This window comes from Sus scrofa, chromosome 3, assembly GCF_054392235.1.
Source record: "Sus scrofa isolate SSC_HxYL_T2T_F1_AM1 chromosome 3, Sscrofa_HxYL_maternal_Yorkshire_Landrace_v2.0, whole genome shotgun sequence".
In the NCBI taxonomy this organism is placed as follows: Eukaryota; Metazoa; Chordata; class Mammalia; order Artiodactyla; family Suidae; genus Sus; species Sus scrofa.
In genome coordinates this window covers 10,171,031-10,187,219 of record NC_139385.1, presented here as the reverse complement: position 1 = coordinate 10,187,219, position 16,189 = coordinate 10,171,031, and the positions used below count along the sequence as shown (strand labels likewise).

General features: G+C 52.6%; 1 protein-coding gene across 7 annotated transcripts in view; it reads left to right on the top strand.

Annotated features, from left to right (window-relative positions):
* The first annotated feature begins 936 nt into the window (after positions 1-936).
* Positions 937-16,189, top strand: part of POR (cytochrome p450 oxidoreductase) — a 59,462-nt gene continuing 44,209 nt past the window's right edge. For 2 of the 7 annotated variants that reach the window (XM_085015334.1, XM_085015333.1), the window contains exon 1: positions 6,937-7,101. The gene's annotated coding sequence lies outside the window, so the exon portion shown is untranslated. 7 annotated transcript variants of the gene reach the window in all.

Genomic DNA, 16,189 nt, shown 5'->3' with positions numbered 1-16,189 from the left:
AGCCACAGCAATGAGGGATCCGAGCCGTGTCTGCAACCTACACCACAGCTCACGGCAATGCCGGATCGTTAACCCACTGAGCAAGGGCAGGGATCGAACCCGCAACCTCATGGTTCCTAGTCGGATTCGTTAACCACTGCGCCACGACGGGAACTCCTCGGTCAAGTTTTAATTTGCATTTCCTTTCTGTGTGGGGTTGAACAACTCTTCATATGCTTCAGAGCCCTTTGCATTTCTTTTCCTGCGAACTGACAAGTCCCATCATTTGCCCAGATGTATGTCTTATTAATGCGGAGAGGCCGTTGTTTTAGGGAAACTCGTCCTTTGACTATTAATAATTGCGACTATTTCCTCCTGGTCTGTCCTTTGTCTTTTAACTTTGCCTATAGGACTTTGTCACACATCAAATTTTTATTTTTTAGCCTTTTTTTTTTTTGAACCACAACCTCTACATATGGAAGTTCCCAGGCTAGGGGCTGAATTGGAGCAGCAGCTGCTGGCCTACACCAACACCTGATCCGAGCTACGGCTGCAACATATACCCCAGCTCCCGGCAACGCCGGATCCTTAACCCAATGAGCAAAGCCAGGGAGCGAACCTGAGTCCTCGTGGATACTATTCGGGTTTGTTGCCGCTGAGCCACAACAGGAGCTCCCCACATTTTGATTTTTAGGTAAGTAGATTTCTTAGTCATTTACGGATTCTAGGTTAACGCAGAGAGGTCTCTTGGAGATTAACACAAATTCTCCCAAGGGTTCTTTTAGGACTTTTTTTTCCTTTTCTTTTAAAAGGGTGTTTACCTCTTTTGTCTCTCAGGAATTTATATTAGTGTGAGGTCTGAGGTGCGTAGCTAACTATTTTCCCCCCAGCTGGCTGGTGAGTGTGATTTGAGGAGGAAGGGTTAAGAGACAGGAAGGCCCGTGAGCAGAGTGATTTAAGAGGAAGTTTCCCTGGTCGTAGGTGGAAATTGGAGGTGGCATGTGAATCAAGAACTGCTGAGATCATCCAAGTGACAAGTGACTCCAGGTAGGTCTGAACTAGGACAGAGACAGCTGGAAAGATAAGAAGGGAAGGAGGGCAGTCCTGGAGATGGAATCCATAGGACTCAGTTACTGCTTAAGGGGCGGGGGGGAATCAAAAGAAGCCTCCTGTTTCCTGCCTCAGTCACGCTATTAGCAGAAAGGAAACTCGGTGTTTTGTACTCTGGCTTCACAGAAGCAGGGCCCAAAAATTCAGAGGCAAAGTTTAAATCTTCTCCGGGGAGATGTGCAGCAAGTCGGTGCAAAGGCTGGAGTGCCAGAGATCTGGGTGATGAAATGCCCCCCTGCTCTCTTGAGGGCCTTAGAGTAGGATGAAGGTATTCAGTCCCTTAGTGAGACACTGATGCCCCACCCTGACTGCTGGAGGACTGGTTCCATCGGGTGAATCAGACCAGCTCCTGACAGACTGGAATGGAGGAAGCCTACAACTGGGGTCACTGTAATAATTCTCTCTTTATATAGGACCTGACAGTTTTCAAAGCATCTGGTTGTCGCTGGTGGGTCCCAGCTTAAAGATGGGGAATGGGTTCTGAATGAAGCGAGTTGCCCACTGTTTCAAAAGGAACTCTCAGCAGAGCCTGTAGTAGCAGTAGCAGTCGTAATGATGATAATAGTAATACTTTACATTTCTAGAGCACTTATCGCACCGAGCTAAATTATTTACGAACATGAGTTATACCACCTAATCCTCCTAACCCTATGACATAGGAACCACAGTAGGAGGCAGAGGTGGACTCCTTACCCTCAACTGCGGCAGCCAGACTTTTCAAGGCGCCCTCTGCCCCCTCCCACGTCTTCAGTCCAGTCCTCGCCCCCTGCCTGCTCACTTCCTGCCTCCCCGACTCAAGCGGTTGGAGGGGCCCTGGACACTCTGTCCAAGCAGCCTCGCCATTTTCAGATGAGGGAACTGAGGGCCGTGGAGGAGAAAAAGGCGCGAACACACTCGAGCGGCGCGGCTCACGACCACTGCCCTCCCCTGCACCTCAAGGGCAGCAGAAGCCGCCGTCAGCCCGGGGCGGCGGGGGCGGGGGGAAGAACCGCTCCCTGCTGGGGTACAACCCACCAAGTTCCCAGGCCTGGCGGTGGAGCTGGGACGCTGAGGGGGCGTGGCCGCCCGGGCTGTACCAAGAGCACAGATTCGCAGGGGGGAGGCCTGGCCCCGGAAGCAAGCGTGCGGCCGGGTTGGGCAGAGCGGCGCAGCCACTGGCCACGCCCCCACACCCTGGCCGGCGCCGGCGGTGGTAGCGCCTCAGTGGTGCGGGCCTGCGTCCTGCTCAGGTATCCGGAGTCCTGCCGGCAGCCCTCGGTGAGTGTGTGTGTTCGCAGGTGCTGGGATGGCGGGGTCGGGACGCTAAGGTTCTGGGTGGCGGGGCTGCTAGACACCCGAGGCTTCCTGGGCGCCTCGGCCTCCTGGGCCCTGCGCGCTGGGGCGGGCTTTCGGGCCGGATCGCTGCCGGTATCGCCTGATTCTCGCACGGAAAGCGCGACTCCCATCTCGGCCCTTCCTGGGGTGGCCCATCCCCTCGAGCTGACCTCTCGAGGTGACTGGAGAGTCGTCTTTTCCAGTGCCTAGGACGCCCCGATGGCCCTTCGGCGGAAGACCAGTTCTTGGCGTGAGAGGGCTCGGGCTCCAGCCCCCACGCCGCCACCCTCCTGGGAAGTCACTTTTCCTTCCTGAGCCTGAGTTTCCCCGTCTGTACTGTGGGTCTCAGGAATTGGGTTAATTAGCGGGAGGACGCGCTCGATGTCTGCAGGTGGGGCTCAAATCTGACCCCGCAGCATCAGGTGGGCTCAGTCGAGGGCTCAGAGGAGCCTGCCAGCCCGGTCTCTGTTGGGAAATGTTCTGCGTGCCATCGAGGCCCCCGAATCCCTGGGGGATAGTTCTTCTGGCGGGCAGGTGCTTTGCCGGGCTCTGCTGAACAGCCGCTACACCTTTAGCTCGTCAGAGCAATTGGGTAAGAAGTCGAGGTCTCCTGGGCAGCGAAGACAGTCACCATTGTGTAAGCTGGTGACAGCGATTTGGGGTCGTTTCAGAGAACGTGGCTGCCTCATCTCTTAGATCAACACAATACAGCCTTCCCTCTGAATTTGGCTGAAGTAGAGAATAGACCAGAGGAGACTGGGCTGGAATGGGTAGTCCTGGGTTTGAACTTTGGCATCTTGTCAGGGCACTTAACTTCTTGGAGCCTGTTTCCCCAATGGTGGCGCAAGCTACCTACAGGCCCCCACAGGGTTGAGCTTCTGAGGATCAAAAGAGAGAGTCTGGGAGTTCCTGTGGTGGCTCAGGGGCTGACAAATCTGACAAGGAACCATGAGGTTGCGGGTTTGATCCCTGGCCTTGCTCAGTGGGTTAAGGTTCTGGCGTTGCCATGAGCTGTGGTGTAGGTTGCAGACGCGGCTCGGATCCCGTGTGGCTGTGGCATAGGCTTGGCAGCTGCAGCCTAGCAACCCCGTTATCCCACAGGTGCGGCCCTGGAAGAGGCAAAAAGACAAAAAGAGAGAGGGTCTTGGAGGGTGACACTGAGAACTGTAACAAGAGAGCTGAGCAGTTAACTAACTCCCTCCACCCCACCCCACCCCACCCCACCCCACCCCACCTCACCTCCGAGATCCAGTGTTCCCTCTGTGCAATGCTGTAGTTCCTCTCCCCTTTGGGTAGAAGGCATTAATTCATTAACCATTCACAGTTCATCTACGCACATCCCCTGTGTGTGGTTGGGGGGTCAGCTGGATGGGGAAAGCAGTCCAAAAGTCCCAGTTAGTAAAGCAGCCGACCCTGAAGAAAGCACTTTCCTTTCTTTGTGTCCCTTTAAGTTTTCATTTCCCTTTTGAGAAAGTGGTCAGTTCTTGAGCGTCTCATGATTTTCATGCCATGTCAGGTAGAAAACGGTTGCATTGGGCAGATAGCTTAGTCATGTCTAAGGAACTGGCCTGCATTTCCGAGAATGGAAATCTTCCAGTTGGCTTGTAGTGTGAAAAACTTCAGGGTCATCGTAACTCTCTCAAATCCCTCGTGTCTACCACTTAAAAAAAATTAGAGGCAGGTGTGAGGTGAAAGGAACCTCAGGGATGAACTTCAGCACCTGGAAATGGCCTTGACTGCCGTCCGCGCCCGAAGCACTGGGGCGGTGTGCGTTTGTAAACAGCCGTGGGAGTTGTTTGTTGCCACACCAGCCTTAATTTTAGGACCTGTTGGTGACCCTGAATTGATCCCTTGTTAACCTGGTGAAAATCAGGGTCTAAGTTAGATCATAAGTTCATGTGTACCTAGGAGATAGGCTGTTTGAAATCAGAACAGCTTGGCAGCTCCAGAGCTTTTACTTGTTAAATTCATGGAATCTTTCAAGTTCATAGGAATGTAACTCTGAAGCAACCTGCCCTGCCCCCCTCCCCGGCCCTCGCCCCGTGGCGGCTTCTGTAGTGGTAGGATTTTTCATAGATCCAGAGGGCCCCGCTGCCCTTGCAACATCTCTCCTTCCTCCTGCTTCTGGAAGGAGCAGGGCCCTGGCTTGAGGGGGCCAGGGAACCTGAGTCCCAGCTCAGGTACTAACACTGTGTGCCTTTCAACAAACCACCTGAGGGCCTCAGTTTGGTGCTTTGGGATTTAACTTTTATCTCAGATTCGTTTAAGTCTAAAACATCAGAAAAAAGTGAAATGGAGAAATGACTGTTTTTATTAAAATATTTTAAATTCTGTTCACACAAATACCAAGTGCTCATTATTTTTAAAAATACTATCATAGAAATACCCAGTTTAGGGGGTTCCCGTTGTGGCACAGCGGAAACAAATCTGACCAGGCACCAAGAGGTTGCAGGTTCGATCCCTGGCCTTGCTCAGGGGGTTAAGGATCCAGTGTTGCCGTGAGCTGTGGTGTAAGTCGCAGATGTGGCTCGGATTCAACCCCTAGCCTGGGAACCTCCATAGGCTGCGGCCCTAAAAAAAGCAAAAAAAAAAAAAAAAAGAAAGAAAAAAACTACCCCAGTTTAATAGTGACAATAGTGAACATCCCTCAGTCTTACACTGAGATAGAAAATCACTGCCAGTGGTGTAGTATATATTCTCCAGATATTTTCCTTCACATAATGTTTACTACCTAGAATTTTTTTTTTTAAACTTAAAACAGCAGGAATTTTTTACTATTTTATTTATTTATTTATTTTTTTGTCTTTTTAGGGCCACACCCACGGCATATGGAGGTTCGCAGGCTATGGGTCGAATCAGAGCTATAGCTGCTGGTCTACACCACAGCGACTTGGGATCTGAGCCGCGTCTGCGACCTACACTACAGCTCACGGCAACACCAGATCCTTAACCCACTGAGCAAGGCTAGGAATCGAACCTGCGTCTTCACGTATATGAGTCCGGTTCGTTAACCACTGAGCCGCAATGGGAATTCCTACCATTTAAATTTAAAACACAGGAGTTCGCATCATGGCTCAGCGGTAATGAATGACACGTGTTCTATCTTGGCCTCACTCAATGGGTTAAGGATCTGGTGTTGCCATGATCTGTGGTGTCGGTGGCAGACATAGCTCAGATCTGGTGTGGCTGTGGTGTAGGCTGGCAGCTGCAGCTCTGATTCAACCTGGGCAACTTCCACATGCCGAGGGTGCGGCCCTAAAAAGACATAAAATAAATTTGAAACACAGAATTAGACGAAACTAGCCATGCTGTTCTGAGGTTTGCTTTTTATTGCTTAACATGATGTCTTTCTGTATCACTACCTAAAGATCTACCTTATTATTAGTATTTTTTAAATTTTATTTTCTGGCCACACTTGTGACATGTGGAATTCCTGGGTCAGAAATTGAATCTGAGCTGCAGCTGCAGCAATGCCAGATCCTTTAACCCACTGCACCGGGCAGGGGATGGAATCCGAGCCTCTGCTGCAACCAGAGCTGCTGCAGCTGGATGCTTAACCCACTTCACCACCATGGGAACTCCTCTTTTTGTCAGCGTTATCTCGTTTTCTGATGGTAGAGGGGTTTTTTTTGCAGGGGAGGGAAACCTAATACATGTAATTGCTTAATAATATCATATTGTTCCTTCTCGCTTCCAGTACCACAGTGTGCAAATAAGTGTGTCTCCTGTACCTTTCATTACCGTGTAAGAAACATACACGAAACGAATATCTTATACAGAGATAAGATACCAGTTCTATTATTATTATTATATAAGCTCCAGAACAAACTCGTTTTCTTGTGCCATTGTCTGGCATTTGCTAGAAATTTAGACTGATCGGGCGGGTGGGGAGAAGCTCCCGGGTCCCAGGTCACTTACCAGCTTATACGGGCACCTGCTGGTCTTGGCCCACACCTGGCCTTCCTGTCTTCATCCATAAAGTGTGGGAAAGAATCCCTGCTCCACCTGCCCCCTGGAACCACTCAAGAGGTGTTTATTTTCGGCAGTGAGTTCTCTTTGTTCTTGGAAATGTTTCCATCCCTGAGAAATAACACTTAAAGTGCACATATCTGGCCTTCCGAGTCTTGGCTTGGGTGTCGAGGGTCTGGCTCAGCATTCCGGGACCCTGACAGGGAGGGGAACAAACGTGAAAGTCGACAACCCTGGCCGAGCGTGTCGAGTTCCTTCTTGAGGTCATGGGTGCGAGCCGTCACCCCCAGGTGCTGGGGAACGCTCAGGACCAGCTGCCTTTATGTGGGGGTCCTGCACGGCTCCCCAGAGGAAGGCACCTTTGGTTGGGTCTGGGAGGGCAGGTAGGGGTCACTGCGCCCTCCAAGGCACACCCTCTCCAAGGCCCGTAAGGGTGCAGGTTGCCTGCGGCTTGGAAGTGATTGGGGCTTATCTGAAGGGGTCTCGTGAACCACGCTAAGTGAGGGGAAGGCTTTTAAAGAGGTCAGAATAGTATATTCTTTTTTTTTTTTTTGGTCTCTTTAGGGTCACACACGCAGCATATGGAAGTCCCCAGGCTAGGGGTCGAATCGGAGCTGTAGCTGCTGGCCTACACCACAGCCACGGCAATGCAGGATCCAAGCCGTGTCTGCGACCTAAACCACGGCTCACAGTGACACCGGATCCTTAACCCACTGAGCGAGGCCAGAGGTCAGTCTGCATGCTCGTGGATGCCAGTCAGATTCGTTTCCGCTGAGCCACGATGGGACTTCGAGAACAGTGTATTCTTGTTCTGGACATTTGAACTCTCTTACTGCCCAACACCCTTCTCTAGGTTTATTCATCATTTAGGAATCTCACTTGGCCTAAATCTGTGTGCTGCGGTCTGTTAGAGAGCTCTGCATCCTAAGAGTGTGTTCCGTCTCCCAGCCCCCTCCCCAGCTGAGATGTTTTTGTTAGCTGTGTGCCTGTGGGGATGTGTGTATGTATAAGGGTGGCGGAAAAGTCCCATGGTGCCAACCATGGCTCTTGGCAGGCTGGTGGCTCCTGTTGGTTGGGTCCGTTGGAGCCAAATTCATCAGCCTCTGTGCTGCCTGGCGCAGGTTGGCATGGCAATTCTGCTAACACTCAGGGATGCTGTGAACAAAGCAGCCGGAGGACCTGGTCCTTCCTCTGGGTGGCTTGAGGAGAACCCTGCTGACATGAGGGGCTTATTTCACATACGGAGAGGCGACTGTGGTGGGGGGAAATCTAAGAATTCTCAGTATCCTTCAGTGGGACTGCTGGGCAGTGGGGCGTTCTGATCGGGCTGCACAGCATCTGTACGCAGCTGGGAGAACTGTACAGGTGCTTGCCAGGCATTAGTCTGTGTCAAGGCTAAAACGATGGGCTGAACCGTGATGCCTTCAGCTGTGGGCTGTTTCTCAGAGAATTGGAATCTTGGGGAGATGTCCTGAGGTAGGCAAGTAGAGTGGAAAAAGCTGGCTTTCGCCCCCCCCCCCCCCCCCCGTTTGTAATCACGGAGGCAGATGGCCTCTGTAGGGCTCCTCTGATGTCAGGTGCCATAATCTGCTCTAGGTGAAAGTCATGAATGATGTTAAGTCATTAGAAAAAAGTCTCAGAGATCCTGCTGGGGCACATTAGAATTGGTGGTGTCTCTGGAGCGCTGGGGTGCGGGTTCACTCCTGGGCCCAGCACAGTGGGGTAAGGATCCAGTGTTGCTGTGGCATGGGTTGCAGCTGCAGCTTGGATCTGATCCCTGGCCCAGGAACTGCATATGCCACAGGGTGGCCAAAAAAGAAAAAAAAAAAAAAAAATCTTGGGAGGGATTCCCGTCGTGGCTCAGTGGTTAACAAATCTGACTAGGAACCATGGGGTTGTGGGTTCGATCCCTGGCCTTGCTCAGTGGGTTGGGGATCCGGCATTGCCGTGAGCTGTGGTGTAGGTCGCAGACATGGCTTGGATCCCACGTTGCTGTGGCTCTGGCGTAGGCCGGCAGCTGCAGCTCTGATTCGACCCCTAGCCTGGGAACCCCTCCATATGCCGCAGGTGCGGCCCTGGAAAAAAACAAACAAAAAAGACCAAAAAAAAAAAAAAAAATCTTGGGGGTTCCATTGTGGCACAGGGGAAGTGAACCTGACCAGTATCCATGAGGACTTGGATTCGATCCCTGGCCTCACTCAGTGAGTTAAGGATCTGGCATTGCCATGAGCTGTGGTGTAGGTTTCAGACTTGGTTCAGATCCCATGTGGCTGTGGCTGTGGTGTAGGCCAGCAGCTGTAGCTCCAATTCAACTCCTAGCCTGGGAACGTCCATATGCCAAGGGTTTGGCCTGAAAAAAGCAAAAAAAAAAAAAAAAACTCCCCTAGTTGTCTTCTCAGTGACCTCTCCTGGGGCCCTACCCACCCATTCCTTTTGCCTGAGCTCAGCCTTTTATGTCACCTCTTATTTGACGCTTAGGTAAGATCACTGCTGTCTGGAGTTACTTTGATCCACGAGACATGCCCCGTCACCGTGCTGGGTGAACTGGGTCTGTACAAAGGTTTGAGGACCAGCTAAGAACACATGAACTTATGTGCACCTTCTCTGAACCCAGTTGTGCTGACTCTGTAGGTCACTTGGGGTTGGTTTTCAACGCAAACAAGGGTGGCGGTTCCTGACAACGCAGGAAAATGGACCAACCAATTGTGGTGGCTTCTCTCGGAGGTGGGGTTTAGGGTGGGACACGACGTTCCAGGCCTTAGAATGTGTGGTTTTGTGAAGAAGGCATCTGTTGGTTTCAGTTAAGGGTGTCAGAACCTGTGCGATTAAGAAACCACCTGGCATTACCTGGACATCGTGGACCCAGTCCCCTATGCAATAGGATTTGCCAACTCTAAAAGGTCACTCACCACGACCGTGACCGCAGAGATGAGCAAGCCCGGCCCCCTGAACCCTGTGCCCTCCTCACGAGGTCTCTGCCACCGTTAGTGACCTTACCATTCCCTGGTCCCTCCTGACAGGCTTCAGTCTTCGCATCTCTTTCCCCTGTGGTCTTATGGTGGCCCCTGCCACTTCCTGCTACGCCAGCCTTCGAATTGGCCTCCCTGAGTCCATGATTGCTCCTCCCCAGCTTGGCATCTCATGATCTGTCCATGGTACCATTGCTAGACTGACCTCACAGCCCTGCTCGTATCACCCCTCCTTTGCTCAAGACTTCGAGGTCACTCTCGCTGTCTTATTAGTGTTTTCTGTTCCTTTTTTCTTCTTCTCCATCCAGTCCCGCCAGGGATACGGAGGTGGCTTGTCATAAAGGGGGGCTCGTTCTCCCTCTCCCTGGGGGCAGTGTGGTTGGCATAGGAAGTGAATCCAGCGAGGACAGAGACTCTCCCCATCATTTCCACGTGTGTAAAGCCAGCACAGAGACCGTGCCTGGCTCTCAGAGTCCCTGACAAGGTGCGGTGGCAGAGTAAGCGGATGGATGAATGGTTATGGCTTCTGATCTGGGTTTTTTTTTTTTTTTTTAATGATTATTCTAAGGTGCAGTATGAACTGTTTGTAGGATTTTAGTTTTCCATCTAGGTGTGAACAAAATCTTAATGAATGTTTCTAGAGCAGTTACCTGGATGTCAAAAACACGGATACAATTGTTTATTTAAAAAATTCAAATGAGTTCCTGTTGTGGCTCAGGGGTAGTGAACCCGACTAGTATCCATGAGGTTACAGGTTCGATCCCTGGCCTCGCTCAGTGAATTAAGGGCCTGGCTTTGCTGTGAGCTGGTCGCAGACACAGCTTGGGTCCACCGTTGCCGTGCCTATGGCATGGGCTGGCAGCTGCAGCTCCCAAGTCAACCCCTAGCCTGGAAACTTCCATATGTCATAGTTGTGGCCCTAAAAAGCAAAAGCAAAAAAAAAATCTAATGAAATGAATAAAAGGGAAGTTGCCCTCATGGCTCAGCGGTGATGAACCTGACTAGTACCCATGAGGCTGCGGGTTTGATCCCTGGCCTCACTTGGTGGGTTAAGTGAGGTTCTGGCACTGCCAAGAGCTGCATTGTAGGTTGCAGATACGGCTTGGATCCTGCGTTGTGGCTGTGGCCATGGCCTAGGCTGGCAGCTGCAGCTCCAGTTCGACCCCTAGCATGGGAACATCCATGTGCCGTGGGTGTGGCCCTAAAAAGCAAAAAAATAAAAATAAAGTAAGTGAGTAAAAGGGATCTAGTGTAACTGCTGAGTGTCTGTTGATTGTCAGGTATTTGATGTCTCACGTGATGGTTATACTGCTGTGAGGATGGCTGGTGAGGGGACCAAGGCTGGGTGAGAAGCACTGTGCCCGGGGCCCCGTGGTGTGCAGAGGGCATATCTGGGGTCGGAACCAAGGGCTGTCTACCTCCAGGGCCCATGCTGTTTTCCTGACTCCACTGGGTTTTATTTAGGTTTGTGGAATTGCAAGGCTCACACCCTCCTGAGCATAGCCAGAAACTGTGGAAAGAACCGATAATTGAGAGAAGGCCCTGGGGAGGCAGGTGATTGTACCAAAAACAGTCAAGGGAAACCATTGTGATGGGGCATAACATTCACCTCAGAGCTTCCCGGAAGGCAAGGAGAGAAGGATGGAATTGCAGAGCAAATGTGACTGAAAAAGGGAAGCCCACCGGCTTATCCCAAGAAGCACTTTTCCCCGGGGCCTCCTGTAAGGGCCGTTGAGTAAGGCTGGGGCGGCAGCCTCCATGCTCAACTGGCCTTTGTAAGGCGCCTTGTGTGTACCTGGCCCTGAGAGGTGCCGGGCCCACTCCTGTGTGTGGACAAGACCGACAGGGTGAAGATGGCTTGGGCCAGGGCCGAAGGTCACCCTTCCTGGGACCCACTGGGGTAAAGGCAGTGAACTTTAGGCTCCCTGTAAGGGCGGATCTCTCTGGGGGTTGGGAGCAGGAGGGTAGGCCCAGAGTGATGCATTTTATCGGGGCGGGTGGCAGTGAGTGGGAGAATCCAGGAGCGTGAGTGGGGAGAGCTCCTTTGCCAGAGGTGAGACGCCGACCGTCCACAATGGAGGCCCTGAGGCTCTTTGGTGCCTGCCCCACGCCGTGGCCAGCCCTTTGGCCGTGAGAGTTGGAAAGCCTGGCTGGGCTCCTCGCCCCTTAGTGGGTGACCTTGGGCAGAGTCAGGAGTCCTCAGAGGGCACCACGGGTTGTGTTTCAGTGCTCTCAGCTCAAGTGGGGAGTGAGAAGGATCCAGAGCACTTTGGTGGATTCGGTCATCCAGCCATTAGATAGGGAGCCCCGTGTGGCGTCGTGCAGTTAGTGGTGCTGCTTGAACGGTGGGTGAACGTACTGAAAAACCAGCAATTGTCCACTTTGAGGTGGTGACCTCAGGGGCTGGGAATGTTACCTCAGTTTGTAAAAATCCGATTTCTCCATCTTGAGTCTTTGAGCAGCTAGGCTCCCACTAGGAATGCTACCGAGTCCCTGTCACCTGGCGGGAGTTGTGCAGGCCTGCGGCACGTTTCCTGCTCGGGGCGGAGTTCCGAGCCCTCCCCCACCCCCTTCCTGAGCCCTCTTGCCGTTCCCCTCAGCTAAGGGTCTGTGAGGAGGGGCGGCATGTGTCACCTCGGGCCTCAAGCTGGGGCTCATCCCACCCCGTCTTCTCCCCATCGCAGCAGCCCTGCAAGTTATATTATGAGACGGGGGCATCACAAGGAAAAAGCCGCTTAAACATAAGCTGAGTCCCCTCATGGAGGCCAGGAGCCCAGCAAGAGGCACAGGGCCTGCACTGGGGGGCACAGAAACTTGGGCATTGCGTCAGCAGGGGCGTCGGACGGGGCTCCGGAGGAGGCCACCTTTGCTCAGTACCGTGGCCTGGAGCACTGCCCCGCCTGCAGGTGTGCTCTGCGATGCGGGCGTCTTTTCCGCCAGGAAGCCACGGCCTGGGCCCAGGAACCCCAGTGCCACCCCCCTGCTGTAGCCATGCAGCCCTGTCTTCAGCGGGAGTGTCCACCTCGGCCTCAGGGAGCCTGTTGAGTGACCGCGTATACCTGTCCCGAGTGACAGCATCATGTCAGGTCCGCGTTTTGTCTCTCTCCCTCCTAAGAGAAGGCGGTCGGGCGGTGAAAACCTCAGCAGGCAGTGGCCTGGCGTGGTGCGATAGTCACGGTGCTTTTGCAGTGCGAGGGCCCTCTGTCCCCTGGGGTCTGGTTCTTCCCCACGCGTTCATGTTGTGAACTCTGATTGACCCCCCCCCCCCCAAAGCCCTACAATGGAAAAACACCGTGTGACCCCACAGAGATCGTGGAGGTGACTTTCCCTCGGTGCTCACACTCCCTTGATCCACCCTGGCCTTTAATGCGTGGCAGGTGCCTAACGTCAAGGTGCAGTGCAGGCAGAGCCGGGAGCCAAAACAATGCCATCCGGAGCCCGAGCCTGAGAGCAGCCTGGCCTGACCTCGTGATGAAGCCTGGCCTCTCGGGAAGCGGATGCCCATGACTCTGTCGGGCAGTCTTCCGTCACCGTGTCCATCACTGCGGGGCTGCTGCCCACAGCAGTGCTGTGCCGTTTGCTGGTCCTCCCCGTCCCGCCAGACCCTCAGTCTTTGCTGAATGGCACAGCCTGCTACTGGGCGACCGACCAGCCTGAGACCCAGCCGGGTCGTTACCGTTGTGGCTCAGCAGTAACGAACCTGACTGATATCCATAAGGATGTGGGTTCCATCCCTGGCCTTGCTCAGTGGGTTAAGGAGCTGGCGTTGCCGTGAGCTGAGGTGCGGGTCCCAGACATGGTTCGGAGCCCGCGCTGCGTAGGCCGGCAGCTATAGCTCCAATTTGACCCCTATCCTGGGAACCTCCATATGCCGCAGGTGTGGCCCTTTGAAAAAAAAAAAAAAGAGAGAGAGAACCAGCTGGGACCATTGTGAGCCAGGAGTTGGGCCACCCCTTGCTCGTCTGTGGGCAGCCAGTGATGGCTAGGGTTGCTACAGGAGGTGACAGAGGGTCTCACGTGGCCCTTAAATCGCCCTCTTTGAGTTGCTGGCTGAAGGACCTTCAGTAATTTGCTGGTCCCTTAGGTCTTTGAGTCTGTGTCTGTAAAACGAGTGAAATAATATTTATCGAAACAAGCTTATCCTAAGAATCAAAGAGCTTGGATAGAGTACCTGGCGTGGTACTGGGCAGGTGATGGGTGTGGGGTCGGTGCTGGTCCCCGTGCCCGCCTCCTGCTTGGTGCTGATGAGGCCCTGGCAGGCCTTTCTCTCTCCAGCAGGGCCCAGCACTGGTGTCTTGGAGATGATGGGGGCTCCTGGTCCCTAGATGCTCCGCACTTGCTGGAGAAGTACAAAGATGAACAGTCCGTAACCTGAGCTTCAGGAGTTCGGAGTCAGGTGAGAGACACAGGCGTGGAAGTGACTCTAACCCGAGGCAGGTGCAGCCACGGGCCGTAGCTTAGCACAAGCATGAAGCCAGGAGCGACGGGTTTATGGAGGAAAGAGCACTTGGGTTAATCCGTGAAGATACAGCTTCAGTGGCTACAGAAAGAAAGGGTGGAACATTCTCAAGGGAAAACACTGCTGCAGGAACAGGCAGCAGAGGATAGTATATACGGTGTGGCTGGGGAGCCGATAGGAAGGCCTCGTAATAAGGATGCCACTGGACCTTTGAAAGAAGTTTTTATTTTTAACTGATTTTTGACTGGCAGAAAAATTGCAGAGTTTGCTTGTGTTTCTCACCCAGCTCCCCCTGATATTAGCATCTTATGAAATGATCAAGATCAGGCCTGCATGATGGGTACAGTACTGTGAACTATAGACCAGGGGTCACCAGACTTTTTCTGTAAAGGGCCAGATGGTAGCTATGAGGCTTTGCGGGCTGGAAACTACACAACTCTGTTGCTTCAGCGACATTCATCTGTAAACGAAGGAGCATGGCTGTGTCCCAGTCAAGTTTTATTTTCACAAAGTGGGCAGGCTGGGCCCTGCTGGCCGCTGCCGGTCTACCAGCCCCTTCAGAGAATTTCACCACCTTCCCACTCGTCTTCTCTCGGCTCCAGGACCCCGCCTTGCCCTGGCTGGTCGTGTCTCCGGAGTCCCCTCCCCCCCCATGCCAGCTCCTTCTCCTTTCGTGCCCTGGCTGCTTTTGGAGGCGGCTGGTCCGTTATGTTGTCGAATGTCCATCGCGTGCGGGTTGGACCAGTGCTTTCTCAGGGTCGGAGCGGGGTTGCACCTTGGTGGCAAGAGCACCTCGAACCCTGCTGCTGTGCCTTGTCTCGGGGCTCATGCCTGGCGAGGTCTGCCTTGACCTCCTGGTTAGGTTGGCATCGGCAGCGTTTCTCCACTGTGACGCTTCTGTTTTTCTCTTTGTGGTTGGTGAGTATCTTGGGGGAGATACTCTGAGACTATAAATCCCGGCCTCCCTGTCCCCCTCCCTGCCGGCGGGACTCTTTGGCCTCTGACTTGAGCCACATCCCTTGGAGATCTTCACCTGCCACCGTTCTTACTGCGGTCGTTGTCTAATAATGGCAATTCTCTCTTTTCCTCTTAACGTCTGCATTTATTAGTTGGGAGTCTACGGTGAGGAAGCGTCGTTCTTTCTCTCCCATGTATTTCACTGTTTACATCTGGACGTAGGGACATCGTCTTGTCCTGTGGTTAAAAACCCATTACTCCCCTAGCAGTGAACAATCCAAAGAAGAAATTAAGAAAACAGTTTTATTTAGCGTAGCATCAAGAGGACTAACATATTTAGGAATGTAAGCAAGGGGTGCCAGAGTTTTTACACCAAAAACTGCCAACACGTTGCTGAAAGGAAATAGAGATTTCCAGTCAGATGGCACGACCTTCACGCTCATGGATTGGAAGACGTAATATTGTTAAGAGGGCATCGGGAGTTCCCACAGTGGCTGGGTGGGTTAAGAATCTGACTGCAGTGGCTGGGATTGCCGCAGAGGTGCGGGTTTGATCTCTGGCCCCGCACACTGGGTTAGGGGATCTGGCATTGCCGCAGCTGTGGCGTAGACCACAGCTCCGGCTCAGATTTGATCCCTGGCCTGGGAGCTTCCATATGCTGTGAGTGTGGCCAGAAAGGGGCGGGTCCGGGGGGGAGTGGTAGGCAGGGGAAAAATAGTGCTGGGACAACTGGATATCCAAATGCAAAAAAATGAGGCTGAACCCTTACCTCCCACCATATACAGAAATCAGCTCAAAGTGGATCAAAGACTAACCCTAAGAGGTAAAACCATAAAACTGAGAAGAAAAAAAACCATAGGGATTAATCTTCATTACCTTGGCTTTGGCAGTGGTTTCTTAGACAGGACACCCAAATCACAGGCAACAAAAGAAAAAGCAGATCAATTGGACTGTTGTGGACTGAATGTTTAAGTCCCTTCAAATTCATATGTTGAAATCCTAACCCCCCAGTGTGACGGTATTAAGGGGGGGCCTTTGGTTGGTAATTAGATCATGAAAGCCTTGTGAATGGGATTAACACCCTGATAAGAAGAGACATGAGAGCTTAGTTCCTCTGTGCCCTCTGCCGGGTGAGGATATGAGAAGGCAGCTACTCTAAGCCAGACAGCAGGCTGTCCCCAGCCTGCTGGGGATCTCAGACTTCCCAGCTGGCAGAACTGTGAAAAATAAATGTTTGTTGTTTAAGCTACCTAGTCTGCGGTGCTTGTTATCGCAGCCCAAGCTAAGCCATGGACTCGGTCACAATTAAAAACTTTTGTGCATCAAAGGACACTTTCAAGAGAGTGAAAAAGACAACCCCCAGAATGGGAAAAAGTATTTGCCAATTATCTATCTGATAAAGGTCAACTATCTAGAATATATAAAGAACACT